The following is an 18462-nucleotide window of genomic DNA, read 5'->3' as shown; positions in this document are numbered from 1 at the left end:
TTAGTAATTATGAAGATTCTACGTTTAGTAATTATGAAGATTCTACGTTTAGTAATTATGAAGATTCTACGTTTAGCTGAAGATTCTACGTTTAGTAATTATGAAGATTCTACGTTTAGTAATTATGAAGATTCTACGTTCTTGTTCTACGCCCCCAAAGGATCCCGAACTCCCCCTTGGCCGACCCTTGTGTAGTCCGCGGCAGCCTCCTGGGCAAGGGCGTGTCGGGCCGTGACTGTCCCAAGAGTGAGGCCAAGTGTACCCCGCGCGCCTCCCACACCGCCGGGATTGTGACTGACGCGCTGCCGGAGCCTGAGGGAAACACGCCGCCCGCCACCACGAGTTTGAAGGTGAGCTGTTTCTCTGGTCCATGTCCTTAAACGTCTCGAAGTCTCGTTATGACCGTTTTCCCAATGCCACAGAGAAGCTTAACCGGGTTTTAATGGGTGATTTTCCCACTCAATATGCTGAAGCCGTGTAAAACTATCACTAGGATCACAAAACAGGCCATGGAAATTTCAGTACCTTCTGTGAGAGGCTTTTCAAACATGCGAACTGAGATACCGAGACTTTTAAGAACACGGGCTTGTCTGTTTCTTGTGCTCGATTTTCTTTTGTTTTCTTGTTGTTATTTCTTTTTTGCCCAGCGGTTTTTATTGTTTTCTTATTATGTCCCGATGTCTTTTTATTCTATTTCTCCACCGTGTTGTTTCCTGCCGAGGCTTCACAGAATACGGGCTTATCTGTTTCTTGTGCTCCGTTTTCTTTTGTTTTCTTGTTATTTCTTTTTGCACAGCGGTTTTTATTGATTGTTTTTCTAATTATATCCCGTGGGTCTTTTTATATTATTTCTCGACCGTGTTGTTTCCTGCCGAGAATTTTAAGAACACGGGCTTGTCTGTTTCTTTTGCTCGATTTTCTTTTGTTTTCTTGTTATTTCTTTTTGCCCAGCGGTTTTTATTGTTTTCTAATTATGCCCCGTGGTCTTTTTATTCTATTTCTCCACCGTGTTGTTTCCTGCCTAGACTTTAACGGGCTTGTCTGTTTCTTGTGCTCGATTTTCTTTTGTTTTCTTGTTGGCGTTTCTTTTTGCCCAGGGGTTTTTATTGTTTTCTAAATATGCCGCGTGGTCGTTTTATATTATTTCTTCACCATGTTGTTTCCTGCCCCAAAAGTAAGTTCCCTTTCTTTTATGCCTAAATCGGGGGTTGTGTCCCATCTCCTGGTTGTATGTTCCCTTCTCCTATAATTCCTTCCCCTTCTGTCTCTCTCCGGCATATGACCACAGATGTTACGCCGACTAAACGAAACTTTCCAACTTTTTCTTTTATGCCTAACTTTTTTATTTGATTGTTTTTGTCACGTGTTTTTTATATTACTTTTTTAAGGGGGTTATTTTCAGCCCCTCCCTAAAGTTATTACCATTATTATATTCCTTTATTTTATGCCAGTTGCTTTTTTTAGTATCTGGGTCTTGTTTGATATTCTCTCGCGTGTTTATTTATGTTTTTCTCTGCCGGGTGGCTTTATGACCCCCGAAAAATTATTACCACTATTATTTTCCTTTCTTTTATATCTAACGTTTTTTTTTTAATATTTGGTTCTTGTTTTATATTCTGTCCTTTTCTGTTTCATTATGTTATTTCTTTACGGGGGGGTGGGGGGGGGGGCGTTGCTTTCTGACCCCCCCAAAAAATATATATATTGCAACTATTATTCTGTTTCATACCTAACGTTTTTTTTAATATTTGGTTCTTGTTTGATAAAGTCTGTCCTTTTCTGTTTATTTATGTTGTTTCTCTACGGGGGGTTGCTTCCTCCCTCTCCCCCCTAAAAAAATATGTTCCAACTATTATTCTCATTTATACATAACTTTTTTTTTTTAAATATTTGGTTCTTGTTTGATATTCTGTCCTTTTCTGTATCTTTATGTTATGTTATTTCTCTACGGGGGGGTTGCTTTCTGACCCCCCCCCGCCCCCCCCAAAAAAAAAAGATATGTTTGCAACTATTTTTCTCTTTTATACCTAACGTTTTTTTTTAATATTTGGTTCTTGTTTGATACAGTATGTCCTTTTCTGTTTCTTTATGTTATTTCTCTACGGGGGGTTGTTTTCTGACCCCCCCCCCCCAAAAAAAAAAAAAGATACGTTGCAACTTCTATTCTCCTTTCCTTATGCCGAACGTCTTTTTTAATTCTTGTTTAAATTCTGTCGCGTGCTCTTTTACACTAATTTTTCCACACTTGTTTCGTGTCCAAAAAAATCTGTAGCAACTTTTATTATTCTTTTCTTTTATTGTCACGGAAATATTAATTGACTATTGACGCACAATTACTGGAACCGCGGCCGTCGGGTTTTGTTTATGATTTTATATTGTTCGTTTGTTTGTGTTGTGTTTGTTTACTTGTTAGTGTGTGTGTGTGTGTGTGTGTGGAGAGAGAGAGAGAGAGAGAGAGAGAGAGAGAGAGAGAGAGAGAGAGAGAGAGAGATATGAGATGTTGATTTGTTCAATTAATAAATATATCAATTGTATTCATATTTCATGTATTATTTTTTATTCATTATTATTTTTTTGTTATTATTATTATTATTATTATTATTATTGTTATTGTTGTTGTTGTTGTTGTTGTTGTTGTTGTTGTTGTTGTTGTTCTTATTTTATTATTATTATTGTTATTATTATTTTTGCTATGTTATTAATATTATAATAATCAATAAGTAGTAGTAGTTCTGTTAATATAAATAGTAGCATGAGAACAGTAACAGTAAAGCAAATAATGGTAGTAGTAGTAGTAGTAGTAGTAGTAGTAGTAGTAGTAATAGTCGTAGTAATAGTTGTACTGGTGTTGGTGTTAATAATATAGTAGTGTAAAGGTTGTGCCTGAGTTTACTAATAATAGGGATGAAAGTGTGAGGATACCAGATAGCTCTTGCATTAGGAAGTTTGGCAGCTTAGAGATGTGCTTGTGTAGAGAGTCGTGTGTAGCAAGGCCTGGGGAAGGGTGGAGACATGCAGCTTACAGTTTCAGTAATGCACCTAACATGAAGATATCTAATATAATAACGAGAGGCAATGCTCAGGCTGACTTTGAGATGTTGTAGACACTCAGCTAGAGGAGAGGAGTTGATGAGGCGAATGGCCCGTCACACTGATAAAAGACTTGTGGGAGTGGATCACCGCTGCCCGCTGTTACATGTACTGCACAGTCCATACAAGGGCGGGCAAGGCTCTAGTCTCAGTCTGGTGCAGCGTTGCCAAATCGTCGTACTCTGACAATCGTGTTTATCATTTTTAGGCTCCAAGACGGTCGCAGCCACACACATAACGATAGAAAATTAAAGTTATCGTTGAAACTGTAAAATATTGATGGTTTTTGTTCTTTTTCGCTTTAGTTATCGGTCAGAAACTACGAAAAGGCTAAATGCTGAGTACGGTAATTCGGCAACGCTGGTCTAGTGTATGGTTAGCTTTAGCGAGGAGGGAAAGGATTAATCTTGGCAAGGCAAAACTCATCCTTGAGGAAGCACCTGCTAGGAAGGAAAGGAGGAGGTGAGGAAGGGTCTGGTAGGAAGGAGAGGGGGAGGTGAGGAAGGGTCTGGTAGGAAGGAGAGGAGGAGGTGAGGAAGGGTCTGGTAGGAAGGAGAGGGGGAGGTGAGGAAGGGTCTGGTAGGAAGGAGACCGAGGCCACAATCCACAGGTTGCTAATTTTCTTCCCAGGCGCTGCTGGGCGGCCTCAGCAAGGCTCGCTACTGCATGGCCCAGTGTGGGGCGCCGCGGGAACAGCCCAATTCTGCCTTGACACAACCCGCAGCCACGCCCTTGGTCGATGCAGTGCGGCCGTCCCTTAGCCACCAACAGCAGCAGCAACAACAACAGCAACTACAAATAGTGTTCATTTATCGCGGCTCATGGGTGAGGAGGAAGTTTCTGCCGGCGTGAGCTTGTGTGGCTCATTTGTTCTCCAACACGTATAAGAGAAACTCCGAACCAGGAACTGTTTCTGACTTGGGCGACGACGGTGCCGGACGCGACGCCTCCGCCCTCATACCAACTCTTCCCAAAGGCGCAAGAGGAGGTTAATCGGGGTCTCATGAGTGTTTCTTTTTCACGTTCATGGTACAGTCCCGCTACGAAGTGTTGAGACAGTTTGCAAGGACTTTCGTTCAAATAATACATAACATTATTCGAAGGGAAGGGATGTTTAGGAGTGATTTTCTTATAGATACACAAAATTTAGTAGTTTTATAAAAGTTGGTAGAGAATGTTTCCCCGAGGGTAGTTGCCAAATCTCGCCAGCCTACGCTCCGTGTCCGAAAGATTATGAAAACTGTGTCAACACTTTGTAACGCGACTGTACAGAAGCTTTGTCTAACTACCACCAGGGTCGTAAAACTATCCATGGACACGACTCCTACGAAAGCCTTGTCGAATGTGTGTGTGCCTGGCCGCTGAAGTGTTAAGACTACGGTCGGTATTATAAGACACCTCCGTCTCTCACATCAGCTATTTCTAAAGGTCAAAGAGGGAGTCAATCGGGTTCTTATGAGTGTTTCTTCAGGTTCATGGTACAGAAGAAGGGTCACACTACCACCACGGCCATAAAACTACCCCTGGAAATGCCCACAACTCCTACGAAAGCCTTGTCAAATATGTTTCTTAGGTTCATGGTACAGAAGAAGGGTCACACTACCACCAGGGCCATAAAACTACCCCTGGAAATGCCCACAACTCCTACGAAAGCCTTGTCAAATATGTATCTTAGGTTCATGGTACAGAAGAAGGGTCACACTACCACCAGGGCCATAAAACTACCCCTGGAAATGCCCACAACTCCTACGAAAGCCTTGTCAAATGTGTGTTTCTTTAGGTTCACGGTACAGAAGAAGGGTCACACTACCACCAGGGCCATTAAACTACCCCTGGAAATGCCCACAACTCCTACGAAAGCCTTGTCAAATATGTTTCTTAGGTTCATGGTACAGAAGAAGGGTCACACTACCACCAGGGCCATTAAACTACCCCTGGAAATACCCACAACTCCTACGAAAGCCTTGTCAAATGTGTGTTTCTTTAGGTTCAGGGTACAGAAGAAGGGTCACACTACCACCAGGGCCATTAAACTACCCCTGGAAATGCCCACAACTCCTACGAAAGCCTTGTCAAATATGTTTCTTAGGTTCATGGTACAGAAGGAGGGTCACACTACCACCTGGGCCATTAAACTACCCCTGGAAATACCCACAACTCCTACGAAAGCCTTGTCAAATGTGTGTTTCTTTAGGTTCAGGGTACAGAAGAAGGGTCACACTACCACCAGGGTCATAAAACTACCCCTGGAAATGCCCACAACTCTTACGAAAGCCTTGTCAAATATGTGTTCTTGGGCGGCGAGGTGTCTCATAATACGACCCGTTATGGCCCTGAAAGCACTGGACAGAGCAGAGACCCGAGCTGGACTGACCCACACGCTGTCCTTCGCCCACCAAGTTGTCTTCTCTAGTCATTTCGCTGCCAATGTGGAGGACTGAATGTTTGTTGAATGACCTTATCAGAGGGACTGGTTGGTTGGTAAGTATCTACATCATAAAACAATAATGTATAAATATTTTTGATAGATGAAAAATGGCGTATACATAGCTTTACAGATTCTCCTTATCATACTAGACACTAACCACCGATTGTAACATATCAGCGTAAGAGTGATGATAGTTTATATACTACAATGTGTAGATGAATATTTTAGTAAAAATTATATAATGCAAATGTCTTTCTTGCTTATCCTATCCGAAATGGACCTCTTTTTCGGCCACTCCTCTCGTCATTTTAGGGGCAGTAAGTAGCGGGCTTTTTTTTTTCATTATTTTTTTTTTAAGCCCTTGATCTGTCTCCTTTGGTGTAAAAAACAAATCCTTATGAAGTTCTATTTTTCAAGGTTTACTACCCAAATCTATCTGTGTTTATCTATCTATCAATCTTTATTTTCTATCTATCTTATTTTCCTTCTTGCATGATATTCTTTTATTCATTCATTCAGTGAGTAGCGGGCTTTTTTTTCATTATTTTTTTTTAAGCCCTTGATCTGTCTCCTTTGCTGTAAAAAACAAACAATCCTTATGAAGTTCTATTTTTCAAGGTTTACTACCCAAATCTATCTGTGTTTATCTATCTATCAATCTTTATTTTCTATCTATCTTATTTTCCTTCTTGCATGATATTCTTTTAATCATTCATTCAGTGAGTAGCGGGCTTTTTTTTTCATTATTTTTTTTTAAGCCCTTGATCTGTCTCCTTTGCTGTAAAAAACAAACAACCCTTATGAAGTTCTATTTTTCAAGGTTTACTACCCAAATGTATCTGTGTTTATCTATCTAGGTATCAATCTTTATTTTTATCTACCTTATCTACCTTCTTGCATGATATTCTTTTAATCATTCATTCAGTGAGTAGCGGGCTTTTTTTTTCATTATTTTTTTTTAAGCCCTTGATCTGTCTCCTTTGCTGTAAAAAACAAACAATCCTTATGAAGTTCTATTTTTCAAGGTTTACTACCCAAATCTATCTGTGTTTATCTATCTATCAATCTTTATTTTTATCTACCTTATCTACCTTCTTGCATGATATTCTTTTATTCATTCATTCAGTGAGTAGCGGGCTTTTTTTTTATTATTTTCTTTTTTTTTTAAGCCCTTGATCTGTCTCCTTTGCTGTAAAAAATATTCTTATGAAGTTTTATTTTTCAAGGTTTACTACCCAAATCTATCTGTGTTTATCTATCTATCAATCTTTATTTTCTATCTATCTTATTTTCCTTCTTGCATGATATTCTTTTAATCATTCATTCAGTGAGTAGCGGGCTTTTTTTCATTATTGCTCTAAAAAAAAATCTTATGAAGTTTTATTTTTCAAGGCTTACTACACAAATCTATCTGTGTTTATCTATCTACCAATCTTTTTTTCGTTATTGTTTTTTTTAAGCCCTTGATCTGTCTCCTTTGCTGTAAAAAACAAACAATCCTTATGAAGTTCTATCTTTCAAGGTTAACTACCCAAATCTATCTGTGTTTATCTATCTATCAATCTTTATTTTTATCTACCTTATCTACCTTCTTGCATGATATTCTTTTATTTATTCATTCAGTGAGTAGCGGGCTTTTTTTTCATTATTTTCTTTTTTTTAAGCCCTTGATCTGTCTCCTTTGCTGTAAAAAAATATCCTTATGAAGTTTTATTTTTTCAAGGTTTACTACACACATCTATCTGTGTTTATCTATATATCAATCTATTTTTTTACCTACCTTCTTTCATGATATACTTTTTATTCATTCATTCATCCATCACTCAAATCTATCTATTCATCCATTTATCTATCACTCAATGTATCCCTATCTATCTGTCTACCCATATGCGTGTAATTTTTATTCAAGTTCACCATTAAAATGTTTCAATCCATCCATCTATCTATCTCTGTATCTGTCTATCTATCTATCTCTATGAGTATGTGATTTTTATTCAAAGTTCACAATACAAATCTGTCTATCCATCCATCAATCCATCACTGTCAATCTCTCTACTGTCCATCTATCTATCTATCTATCTATCCACTGTCTATCTATCTATCTACCTATCTGGAGTGTGTGATTTTATGTAAGTAAGGGGAAAAGGGATTTACATGCATATTCTGACCTCATGAATAAGTTTACCCGATTCCAACATTCGTGGGTGTGGGTGTGGGGGTGGGGGAGGAGGGGGGGGAGGGGTGTGAAGGGGATACAGATTTGCGTATATGCATATCTAATAAGGGGATAAGTCTCTCTGTTTCACTCCACATATCTATTCATTTTATTTCCTTTTATTTCACGGGTATAGTTTTATTTTTATCCTCTATCGCTTTTGGATTCAACTCTTACACGATTAGTTTCCATATCTATTCCTTTTATTTCCTTTTTATTTCACAGTTATAGTTTATTTTTATCTTTCGCTTTTGGATTCAACTCTCAGACGATAAGTTTCCATATCAATTCCTTTTATTTCCTTTCATTTCACAGGTATAGTTTATTTTATATCAATTCCTTTTATTTCCTTTCATTTCACAGGTATTGTTTTAATTTTATCCTCCGTCGCTTTTGGATTCTAGTCCCACGTGATTAGTTTCCACTCCTTGCGTCCTCCCTGAATCCCTTAATTGACAGTCCCTTTGTTTGTCTTCTTGGCCTTGTCTTCCTCAGTCTGTCTTCTTATCGTGTGCCTTCATCTCTCGTATCATGATTCTCCGTCTATTTGTCTTTCTCGTTCACCGTCTTTTTTTCCCTTAATTCTTATCTTATAGTTAATTTCTTTCGCCCCTTTATTTGTCTTCTCCTCCTTGTCTTCCTCAGTCTGTCTTCTTATCATGTGCCCCCATCTCTCTTCTCATGATTCTGTGTCTTCCTCGTTTCCCCGTCTTTTCGTTTTTCTTTAATTCTTACCCTCTAGCTCATTTCTTTCGTCCCCTTCTTTGTCTTCTCGCCCTCTTTCGTCTCTTTACTTGTCTTCTCCGCCTTGTCTTCCTCAGTCTGTCTTCCTATAGTGTGCCTTCATCTGTCTTCTCATGATTCTGTCTGTCTTCCTCGTTCCCCATCTCTTTGTTTTTTCTTAATTCTTATCCTCTAGTTCATTTCTTTCTTCCCTTTTATTTGTCTTCTCGTCCTTGTCTTCCTCAGTCTGTCTTCTTATCGTGTGCCATTATCTTTCTTATCATGATACTGTCTGTCTTTCTCGTTCCCCGTCTTTTCTTTTTCCTTAATTCTTATCCTCTAGTTCATTTCTTTCGTCTCTTTACTTGTCTTCTCCGCCTTGTCTTCCTCAGTCTGTCTTCCTATAGTGTGCCTTCATCTGTCTTCTCATGTTTCTGTCTGTCTTCCTCGTTCCCCATCTCTTTGTTTTTTCTTAATTTTTATCCTCTAGTTCATTTCTTTCGTGTAAAACTATCACTAGGATCACAAAGCAGTCCGTGGAAATCCCAGCAACTTCTACGAGAGGGTTTTCAGACAAGGGAACTGAGGCTTAAAAATTCTCATCCCCCACTCGAACTTCCCTTCCCAGCCTTCCAATACCGCTCGTTTGCTCGCCACCCCTCCCTAACACAGCCACGTTCACGGAGAATCTCACTAACTTGATCGCCTCCCCGCCCTGCTCTCCGCCTCACCTACTCACACAACACCATTCTCTCCTCAGTAAGCCCCATCGACACACCACTTCATCCTTTCCTTTTAGCCCCAAACCTACACCCATTCCCCCCCACCGAAATACCCCCCCACCCACACCACCCCTACCCTTTACCCCCCCCCCCCACACACACACACATCTACTCGTATATCCGTCTTTACCTACCAACTGCTTCCTCCGTCTTTTTCTTTCCTCTTTTTCTCTTCTTTTCACAAACACTCCAAACTTCAACTCATAGTGGATAGGTTAGACTTGTGGGTTGGCCTCCTGAATGGGATGGGGAACTATGGGGCAGGTGGGTGGGTGAGTGGGTGGGGGTTGAGACTGGTGACACTTATTGGGATGGGTGTGGGTTGGGGGAGGGGGGGGGTTGAGTGTGCCTGTTCTTATCTAACCTAACGCTGCGTCCACAATGCATTCATATAAACATTAGCCCCGCGTTTACCACCCCTCTCTCTCTCTCTCTCTCTCTCTCTCTCTCTCTCTCTCTCTCTCTCTCTCTCTCTCTCTCTCTCTCTCTTCACTAATCGAATACTGTCATTGCATTACATTACATTACATTTCATTACCAGCATAGGGGCGATAACTAAATGGGACGAGAGGGGCGTGAGTGGGAGAGAGATGGGAGACGGAAGGGATAGGAGGATGGTGTGAGAATTGCGTGAAAAGGGGAAGGGAAGGATGGGAGGGGAGGGGAGTGATGCTTTAACGGTTACTGTCTTAATTTCCTTCCCCCCACCCCTCCTCTCCTCACCCCCACTGTACATAAGAACATAAGAACGCCCCCTCCTTCCTTTCCTCACCCCCACTGTACCTGCTCTACCAATCCACTCCTTGTTCTCGTTACACCCTCAATTAAAAAAGAAAAACGGAGTGATGTGTGTGTGTGGGAGGTGGGTATCGTGGAGAGGCGGAGTGGTGTGTGTGTGTGGGGGGGGCTGACAAGGAAGGGGCGATGTGTTATATGGGTGTGTAGGGGGCGGGGTGATATTGGGATGGCTATTCGTGGGTGGCTAAGTGAACGGGGTGATGTATTGTGTGTGTGTGTGCGGGGGAAAGCGGTTAACAGGGTAGTGAGGGGTGGGATAGGGAGGGCAGGGTAATATGGTGTGGGTGTGGGGCTTACTGGTGGGGAGAGAACGGGGTAGTGTGAATAGGTGAAGTGGATAGAATGCCAACGAGCGAAGTGCAGGGAGAGGAGGCGATCAAGTTAGTGAGATACTCCGTGATCGTGGCTGTGGTAGGGAGGGTGTCGGAGGAGCAAGCAAACGAGTGGCATTGGTAGGCTTGGAGAGGGAAGGGTGAGTGGGGATGCGCCTTAAAACCCGAGTTCTAATACTTATCGCCGCCTCAGTTCGCTCGTTTGAAAAGCCTCTCGTCGTGGAAGTTACTGGGATTTTCATGGCCTGTTTTGCGATCCTAGTGATAGTTTTACACGACTTCTACATCTTGAACGTTAATATCATCCATGAAAATCCGATTAACCTTCTCTGTGGTCATGGGTAATGGTCGATAATGGGAGATCGATGCATTTAACACTAGACCTTAGCCTTAAACCGGTAGCTGCGGGGGTCATGTTTCTTAGGTTTGTTTAGGTTAGGTTAGGTTAGGTTAGGTTAGGTTAGGTTAGGTTAGGTTAGGTTAAAAGCCCTTCTAAGCAAAATTATGAGACAATCATCACTCACACAAACCACTTCATAATATATATCAACGCATATGTGATCAGTTTATGTATCATCTATTTTGGGAGGTTTATATCATGGCAGAAATTTGGCCCATCGCTGGTACACGGTAAAGCCACAAATTTGGCCCGTCGCTGTACCGGGTTAATACGTAGACGGCCGCGGTGGGCTAAGTGGGGGGCGGGGGAACGGGAAGCCGGCGCGGTGGAGGATGGGAAGAACGCAGGAGAATGAAGGTGGGAGAGGGTGGAGTGAAGTGGAGTGAGAGGATCGAGGAGGGGGATTGTGTTAGGGAAAGAGCTGTTTGAAGTGAGTTAGTGGAAGAGAGATGTAAAAGATGCTCTCGTTTGTGTGTGTGTGTGTGTGTGTGTGTGTGTGTGTATGTGTGTGTCTGTCTGACCTACAAACCCTAATTTCGTATTGTCATTTGCATTTCCTCCAATCTACTCTCTCTCTCTCTCTCTCTCTCTCTCTCTCTCTCTCTCTCTCTCTCTCTCTCTCTCTCTCTCTCTCTCTCTCTCTCTCTCTCTCTCTCTCTCTCTCTCTCTCTCTCTCTCTCTCTCTCTCTCTCTCTCTCTCTCCTTCTTTCTTTTTTCTTTCCCTCTCACTCTCTCTTTTTCTTTCTCTCTCTCTTTCTTTCTCTCTCTCTCTTTTTTTCTTTTTATTCTTTTCTTTCTTTTATTCCTTCTTTCGTTCTTTCTTTCTTTTTCTTTCTCTCTCTCTCTCTCTCTCTCTCTCTCTCTCTCTCTCTCTCTCTCTCTCTCTCTCTCTCTCTCTCTCTCTCTCTCTCTCTCTCTCTCTCTCTCTCTCTCTCTCTCTCTCTCTCTCACACACTAAGGTTAATGGAACAGAAGACATTGGAAGGGAGGTGTTCCATGTAAAACAACTCTCACACGTTTGTTTTGACCCAACCTTTCCTTCCTCTTCCTCTACTTTTCCTTCACTCCTTTTCCTCTTTTCTTTTTGTTTTGTTTTTACGTTTTGTCTTTGTCACTGTTCCTTCCTTTCCTTTACTTGTCTTATTCATTCATCTCTTCTTTCATTGTTTTTTTCTCTTCGTCTTTTGCTTCCTGTCTGATTTTGCTTTACTCATCTTTACTCCTCTGTTATCGTTTCTTCCTTTCTTTTACTTGTGTTAGTCATTCCCCTTCTCTCCCTTCTCCGCCTCCTCTCTATCTCCTCTTTTTACTTCTCATCAACTTTTTTCTTTTCTCTTTTCTGCTTCCTTTTCCCTTCCCCTTTCCTTCCTCTCCCTTTACCTTCCCTTACTTTATCAGACTAGTTTTTCTTTTCCTATTTTTCCTCTTTATTTATTTTCTCTTTTCTTCTTCCTTTTCCCTTCCCCTTTCCTCCCTTCCCATTACCTTCCCTCGCCTCTCTCTTACCTTATTTTCTCTCCTATTTTTGCTTCGCTCTCCGTTCCCATCCTATCGTTTTTAGTCTTTTCTCATCAGTGTCAATTCTCCCCCTTCTTCCCTCCTCTTCATTCACCCTTTCCTTCCATCCCCTTCTCCTCTTTCCTCCCGCCCTTCCTCTCCCCTCCTCTTCTCCCCTATAATCACTGATCTCCCCTTTGTCGCAAGTCATCTTCTGTTTTCTCTTCTGCTCCCCTTTCCATTCCCCCTTCCCTCCCTTCCCCTCACTTCATCAGACTTGCTTTTATTTCCCGTTTTTCTCCTTTTTTTCTTTTCTCTTCTCTTCTTCCTTTTCCCTTCCCCCTTTCCTCCCTTCCCAAGTTATCTGTTTCCTCCTCTTCTCCCCTTTCCCTTCCCCCTTTCCTCCCCTCCCGTTTCCTTCCCTCACTCTATCAGACAAGCTTTTCTTTCACATTTGTTTCCCTTTTTTTCTTTTCTCTTTTCTTCTTCCTTTTCCCTCCCTTTCCTCACCTTCCCTCACTTTCCTTACCCATATTTCCCCTTTTTTTCCCTTTATTCCCTTTTCTCCTCTCCTTTTCTTGTCTCTTTCTTCCTTTCTTTTCCCATATCTTGTTTTCTCATCCTCTCCCCTTTTCCTTCCCTCTTTTCCTCCCCTTTCCATTACCTTCTCTCACCTCGCCTTTCTTTTCATTCCCTTATTTATCTTTTTTTTTTCTTCTTTTCTTCTCTTCTTTTTGTTTTCTTTTTTCCTTTCCTCCTAAATACCTTCTTCTATTTGTCACTTAATATTTTTTGCCTTTTTCCCATCTTCAATATTTTCCTTTTTATCTGCTTTCAATTCCTTTCTTTTTCTCCTTTCTCTTCACTTTCTTCTCCTCTCCTTTCTTGTGTCTTTCTTTCCCCATAAAACAATCTCCTTTTTTTTGCGTTTTCATATCTTACCTCTCTTCCGTCTTTATTATTCTCTTTAAACATCTTCTTTGTCTACTATCAATCCCCCTTTTCTCCTCTCTTTTCTCTTCTTCTTTTGTGGTCTCTTCCTTTCATTCCCCTACTAAACCATTTCCATTTTATTCCTGTTTTCATATCTTTGCCTGTTTCCCATTTTTAGCTTTCTCTTTAGACATCTTCTTTATCTACCTACAATTCCTGCCCTTTTTCCCCTTTCTCTTCTCTTTTCTCCTCTCCTTTAGTGGTCTCTTTCTTTCTTTTCTTTATAAAACCATTTCCTTTTATTCCTGTTTTCATCTTTCTCTTTAAGCATCTTTTTTTCTACTATTCAAACCCAATTTCCCCTTTCTCTTTTTTTTCTCCTCTCCTTTTGTGTTCTCTATCTTTCTTTCCCCTATTAAACCATTTCCTTTTATTCCTGTTTTCATCTTTCTCTTTCTCTTTAAACATCTTTTTTTCTACTCTTCATACTCATTTTCCCTTTTCTCTTCTCTTTTCTCCTCTCCTTTTGTGGTCTCTTCTTTTTTTCCTCTCCTTTTGCGGTCTTTTCCTTTCTCTCCGTGTTTTCATCTTTACCTTCATCCCGTCTTTCGTATTCCCTTTAAACATCATTTTTATCAAGAGTTCCAACAAGCGTTTTTTCAACTATTCATACACATTTTCCCCTTTCTCTTCTCTTTTCTCCTCTCCTTTTGTGGTCTCTTCCTTTCCTTCCTTCATCCCGTCTTTCGTATTCTCTTTAAACATCACTTTTATCAAGAGTTCCAACAAGCGTTCATATGATCTCCTTCTCTTCCTTTCTACTTTCCTATTCTCTTTAATCCTCCCTTTCCCCTCTGAGTTGTTCCTCGCTATCAACCATTCCACCCTTCTCTCCTTCCCTCCCCTTCCTGGACTTATAAATAGCTCTCATTCCCTATGCAATTCCCTTAGCTTCCTCTTTTTCCCATAACGTCCCTCCCCTTTGATGTTAAACCTATACGCAGGCTTTGAGTATTTCCTTTTTATTTTACTACGATCTAATATGAACTCACTACTCACTTCGACTATTGATCTAACTAACCATTTCTCTTTTATCATCTATGACTATCTATCTATTATTATCCATCTAACCATCATTTAATTAACTAACTTGTAACGACTATTTCATCTGCTTAAAGTATCTCCTATATGTTCCTCACTCAGCTGTCTCTCCTGTCATTAATTTTCAGTCTCTTTCTTATCCATACGATGCTGTCTATCTTGTTCTTCCATTTCTCTCAGACTTTGATTTCGGTTCTCGAGTGGTTTGGCATCTCTCTTTGGTTTGGTTCGTGTGTCCTTCTTGTGTGTGTGTGTGTGTGTGTGTGTGTGTGTTTGTGTGTTTGTGTTGTGTTACCGGGGTTAGTTGTGAGTTTGAGTGTGTGTGAGTGAGAGAGAGAAAGGAAGAGAGAGAGAGGGGGAAGGAGAGGGCTCAGAGGGAGAGAAAGAGAGAAGAGAGAGAGCATAATTCTCATAGACGGAAACAAACAGCTATTTATAATGTTGTTCTTCCTTCCCATCATCTTTCCTCCTCCTTCTCCTCCTCGTCGTCGTTGTTCTCCGTGCACTTCAGAATAGTAATGAGACTTTCTACTCTTATAACAACGGATAAGACGACCAAACTTAAGAGGTAAACATGTTGACCTTTTGTTTTGATGTGCACTGGGCATTCAAAGGAGGAGGAGGAGGAGGAGGAGGAGGAGGAGGAGTTGATTTTGCCAAGTATTAAGCCTTCAGATAACTACAACAGCTTCATTTAATACAAGATAAATGATACATGATAAACGAAGATGGTAAAGGATAGGAAAGAAAACGTGAGGGTGGAAGACTATAGCAATAACATGGGGAGGAGGAGGAAGAGGAAGAGGAGTGATAGAGGGGGAGGAGGAGGAGGAGGAGGAGGTGGAGGAGGAGGAAAAAGAAGAGAAGAGAAGAGCAGCACCACCACAGGAAAGGGAAGAATACGGCCGAGCAGGTTCAGTGAAGGTAATGTCTTTGATGTTTGCTGAAGAAGGAAGAGAAGTGGACGAAGAGGAAGAAGAGGAAGACGGCGAATGAGGAAGAGGAGTACGCCGTTAATGACCTATTTTGTACATTACCGGAAAGACGAGTCAAAAGAAGTTGAATCCAAACCTACTTACTCTTAGATGCTTTGTTCTGATGCTTCCTTTGGCCGGAGAGAGGCTACCAGATGCTCTCTTTTTCTCGTTGGGATCATTAATTACGAGCTCACTGGAACGCCGAGGAGAGAGAGCGAGAGGCAGAACAGTGGAGAAGGCAGAGTCCACCCCACGCCTCCTTCTCGTGGACTCTCAAGGTTGACAGCACGAAGGTTTTTTGGAGTGTGGTGAGGTTAATGCAATCACGCTTATTCTCAGGTTTTAAAGACTGGTGACAGAATGAGAGTAGTTTGTAATAGAAGTGGGGGGTAGTAGTAGCTTCAGTAGTAGTAGAAGTAGTAGTAGTAGTGAAGGTAGAACTATGGTTACGTGCTGGGTTAGTGGTGGTATAGTGGAACCGGTGTTGGGTGTGGAAGAAGCTGGTGTAGGGATGGAGAGGGTAAGAGGGGATGGAGGTGGCGGAGTCGGGTCAAAAAAACGTATTTATCCTGGTTGTTTTCAGTGTGATTTGTTGCTCGCTGATTTTCCTGTTTCACTCTTTATTCTTAACTTTATATATAGGAAGAATGTTGATGATCTCTCTCTTGTTTACTCCATCTTCCCTCTCCCTTCTCTCCTTTTTCCCATTTTCTCTTTTCACTCTGCCATCTATCTTAATTTTTGGTCTTTTATTTTGTTGATTTTATTCTTTTATCTCCCTTCCTCCTCTAGCTCCATTTTTGTCTTTCCTTTCCTCCAATGGCTGACCTTGCTTTCTCTGGCTTTCATTACATTTTCCTATCTTTTTCTGCCTTCTTCCACCTTCGTGAGGATGGCGGTCTGTTTTCACCCGCGCCGTCTGAAAGGATGGAGAGCACATCAATGGCTTGTCACTTGCTATCGATGAGAAGGAAACATTCGGGGCTGCTTCGAAGTGGGGTATGATGCCTGTAGACCTATAAGTGTGCAGACCATATCCACTCCTGTAAGGCACTAATATATACAGGCCTACATTCCACTTTTCTATCGATCTAATTCCTATAGCTAAATATATACAGGCCTACATTCCACTTTTCTATCGAGCTAATTCCTATAGCTAAATATATACAGGCCTACATTCCACTTTTCTATCGACCTAATTCCTATAGCTAAATACATACAGGCCTACATTCCACACTTTCTATCGACCTAATTCCTATAGCTAAATACATACAGGCCTACATTCCACACTTTCTATCGACCTAATTCCTATAGCTAAATACATACAGGCCTACATTCCACACTTTCTATCGACCTAATTCCTATAGCTAAATACATACAGGCCTACATTCCACTTTTCTATCGACCTAATTCCTATAGCTAAATACATACAGGCCTACATTCCACTTTTCTATCGACCTAATTCCTATAGCTAAATACATACAGGCCTACATTCCACTTTTCTATCGACCTAATTCCTATAGCTAAATACATACAGGCCTACATTCCACTTTTCTATCGACCTAATTCCTATAGCTAAATACATACAGGCCTACATTCCACACTTTCTATCGACCTAATTCCTATAGCTAAATACATACAGGCCTACATTCCACTTTTCTATCGACCTAATTCCTATAGCTATATAATCTTAATAGTCCCTTACATCGCTACATGATATCTTTATAATATATTAGTGCCTTGGACTTCATAGACAGGACATCTAGGCGGGGTCATTGAGTGGGCACCTTTGCAGCTCCCTCTCTCTCCCTGCTTGATTATGTTCCTTACCTCCCATGTCCACGAGAGAGTACAGGAGTAAAAGATTGGAAGAAACGATGATGAAGCCATGAAATAAAAGCAGATAAGAAGCGGATAATGAAAGGAAGGGATGGAGTAAAAGTGAAAAGGAAGAAAGAGGAAGAAGAGGAAAAGGTTGGTTCATAGCAAACACCGTGTGGGAATACAAGTAAACGATAGGAAGAAACGATGATGAAGCCATGAAGTAAAGCAGATAGGAAGCGGATAAGGAAAGGAAGGGATGGAGTGAAATTGAAAAGGAAGAAAGAGGAGGAAGAGGAAGAAAAGACTGGTTCAAAGCAAACACTGCGAGAGAGTACAAATAAACGATAGGAAGAAACGATGATGAAGCCATGAAATAAAAGCAGATAGGAAGCGGATAATGAAAGGAAGGGATGGAGTAAAAGTGAAAAGGAAGTAAGAAGAGGAAGAGGAAGAAAAGGCTGGTTCAGAGCACACACCACGAGAGAGTACAAATAAACGATAGGAAGAAACGATGATGAAGCCATGAAATAAAAGCAGATAGGAAGCGGATAATGAAAGGAATGGATGGAGTAAAAGTGAAAAGGAAGTAAGAAGAGGAAGAGGAAGAAAAGGCTGGTTCAAAGCAAACACCACGAGAGAGTACAAATAAACGATAGGAAGAAACGATGATGAAGCCATGAAGTGAAGCAGATAGGAAGCGGATAAGTAAAGGCAGGGATGAAGCAAAAGTGAAAATGAAGAAAGAAGAGGAAGAGGAAGACAAGGCTGGATCATAGCAAGTAAGCAGCGAGTAGCGGGCTTTTTTTTTTCATTATTGTTTCCTTTTTTTGTGCCCTTGAGCTGTCTCCTTTGTTGTAAAAAAAAAAAAAATAAATAAAACCCACCGCGTGAGAGTTGCATTACATAGAACACTTCCTTCCCAACGTCTTCTGTTCCATTAACCTTAGCGAGATCGAAAGGGGGGAGGGGGGCGTCACCTATTCATTGAGAGTGGTATGGAGACAGCGTTGCCAGATTATCTCAAGGGGCTATTACACTGGGCAAATTTTCCGTGGATCTTCAGTCAAACCATGATTTCCGCTGGCGTGGTTCTCATATTTCCGTGGTTTTCTGACGTGTCCACGATCTTCCAAAGCTACGGTAGATTTCACCGAAGGACAGCAATAACAAGAAATAAATGAGAACCACGCTAACGGGAATCGTGGTTTGACTGAAGATCCACGGAAAATTTGCCCAGCGTAATAGCCCCTAAATTCAGCCTCTTATATTTACCGACTTCCGACCCAAAAACTGTCTCGTGGACCCCAATAAGGAGATTCGCTTATAATCATCGTTAAAATAGTTAATTCCTGATGTTTCTTG

The 18462-nt window shown here is 41.1% G+C and overlaps 1 protein-coding gene across 25 annotated transcripts in view; it reads left to right on the top strand.

Annotated features, from left to right (window-relative positions):
* LOC127001217 (uncharacterized) overlaps positions 1-5779 on the top strand; it is a 107388-nt gene extending 101609 nt beyond the window's left edge. For 3 of the 25 annotated variants that reach the window (XR_007754898.1, XR_007754896.1, XR_007754895.1), the window contains exons 10-11: positions 161-350; positions 3721-5779. The gene's annotated coding sequence lies outside the window, so the exon portion shown is untranslated. Of the gene's footprint in view, positions 1-160; positions 1456-3720 lie in introns of those variants that run through there. The other 22 variants (XR_007754918.1, XR_007754913.1, XR_007754910.1 and 19 more) reach the window with 22 other exon arrangements.
* The last annotated feature ends 12683 nt before the right edge of the window (positions 5780-18462 follow it).

This window comes from Eriocheir sinensis, chromosome 20 (assembly GCF_024679095.1).
Source record: "Eriocheir sinensis breed Jianghai 21 chromosome 20, ASM2467909v1, whole genome shotgun sequence".
NCBI classification, from domain to species: domain Eukaryota; kingdom Metazoa; phylum Arthropoda; class Malacostraca; order Decapoda; family Varunidae; genus Eriocheir; species Eriocheir sinensis.
Note: the sequence above shows the minus strand (reverse complement) of the source record. Positions and strands in the feature narration are given on the sequence as shown.